The sequence below is a fragment of the Papaver somniferum genome, chromosome 2, assembly GCF_003573695.1.
Source record: "Papaver somniferum cultivar HN1 chromosome 2, ASM357369v1, whole genome shotgun sequence".
NCBI lineage: Eukaryota > Viridiplantae > Streptophyta > Magnoliopsida > Ranunculales > Papaveraceae > Papaver > Papaver somniferum.
In genome coordinates, this window is record NC_039359.1 from 192,949,512 (window position 1) to 192,951,537 (window position 2,026).

The 2,026-nt window shown below is 32.7% G+C and overlaps 1 long non-coding RNA gene across 1 annotated transcript; it reads left to right on the forward strand.

Moving 5' to 3' along the window:
* Positions 1 to 264: 264 nt before the first annotated feature.
* LOC113354335 lies at positions 265 to 1,619 on the forward strand. The gene is made up of 4 exons (XR_003361819.1): positions 265 to 398; positions 814 to 959; positions 1,138 to 1,360; positions 1,450 to 1,619. It is a non-coding gene; the product is annotated as an uncharacterized LOC113354335 (long non-coding RNA).
* The last annotated feature ends 407 nt before the right edge of the window (positions 1,620 to 2,026 follow it).

The window sequence follows — 2,026 nt, forward strand, 5'->3', positions numbered from 1 at the left end:
AAGACAACTTTCCATTAAAATATAGTGATTGTTAAAATTAGAGAAAAAAATATATGGATGGAAAAAATAGATATTTTAGATGAATACGTTTGGTAAAAAAAAATATCGGAAACGCGTGCCGAAAATATATTAGAAAATATCAAAATATTTAATATAATTTCTAAAAGAAAAGTCTTTTATTTTTGGGTTTGGAAGCTCTATATAAATCATCCGAGCAAAAGTCAAATTTTGTGTTTTCCGTTGCTTCTCTTTCATAGAATTTTAGTGTTTTTTTTTTATTGCGACGTCTGAATCTGACCACGCCTACTGTTTTGTTTTGCAGGGTTAACTGAAACTATGATCGATTGACATGGCGTCTGTTATTGGTGTTGCTGCTTCATTTGCTCCAACTATATATGGTGCGTATAATAACAGAAAGAAATTAGGGCTTGCTCTTCTTCTCTGTTTGATTTTGATTTTGATTTTTCCTATACGTTCTTATGTTTACGAATTCAACTTTTTGGGATTTTATAGTCGAGATTTTTCCAGCATAGTTGGGGTTTTCAAAAATCGTAGTTTCTGTATTTCTCAACCACAAGGTAAAATATATATCCAGGAAAGGATTAGATTTTGATGTGAACTGTGTTTAACGGCATAGATCGGATTTTTTGCATTTTTTATATTTCCACAAAAATCTTCTGGTAGGAGTAGTTTTTGGTTTCCAGAGGGATAACCACTGCCACCTCGTTACCAGGTACGTAGTTCCCCTCATTTGGAGGACCTAATGTGTCAGTTTCCTATGTTTTAGCTTACACAAGTTAATGGTAATTGCAGTAAAAACAAAATCATTTTATATGGATCATGAGAACAGTGAGATGTAATTGATATTAACATCAGATGATGTGACAATGCAAGTTTGTCTTGCACCAAGATGAGATTTCGTCAATCCATTTTGATAAAGAACGTAGCTCAAGTGACAGGTCGGTGGAAAACATGTGCATTGTTTTATGAAGGGAATCCTGTGAACTTTTTTATGACTGCATTTCTTTTTTATAGCTTACTATGTATTATTTTGCTTCTCTTTTACCGTTACGTTGATTTTTTTTTCCTTCATTTCTTGCGAATTTATTTGTTGCTTTGGTATTAATTGTTGCATAGGTATTGTCGATGATGCGGCTGTTGCACCTTCCCTACCCGGTTACTGGGAATGCCAGTTTGACGTATCCCATTTAATATCTTCGCATCCGAAAATCAATAAACTCGACTCCGCATTGTTCACAAAATTTCGGATCTTCTTTTTCATCTCCGATTACTCGATAATTTCCACAGGCACAAAATATCAACGGTTAACTTCAGTTGGGCATGGCATCATGCCAACAAGGTAATATCAATACCAGATTATACGTTGGTTTTATTTATTTTTCATTTCTTGCGAATTTATTTGTTGCTTTGGTATTAATTGTTGCATAGGTATTGTCGATGATGCGGATGTTGCACCTTCCTAGCCGGCGTCAAGCAATATCAAGGGGAGGCAGATTATATTTGATGCTATTTTTTTCTCTTAGTGATGCAGATTGCAGACAATGAATATCACTGTTTCTTGGTTTTGGTATTTTTATGATGTTCCTTTTTGATTTTCTTACCGGTACGTGGCTGGTTTTTTTTTTTTTTTTTTTTTTTTTTTTTTTTTTTTTTTTTTTTTTTTTTCTGCTTCCGTTGGGGATCCAAGTAACTAACAACACACAGTTTTTAACTTTCACTTTAATACACAGCTTTGATCTCTGCGCCATAAAAAGATCGATGGATTGGAAAAAAAGAAATTATTATTTTTAGAAATACTTTGTTGGTCCTGTTAGATCACTCTAACATATGCTTTCCTTTAGTTTATAGTTGACATCATGTATATTTAAAGTTTTCCTTGGCTAAGCAACATACGTATTTCGGCATGCGTATTATTTTTATACTCGGGTTATATAATATGTATATTATTTTTATGTATTCGTATTTTGTTATACACATGCAAACTAATACCAATCTTTTTTTTTAA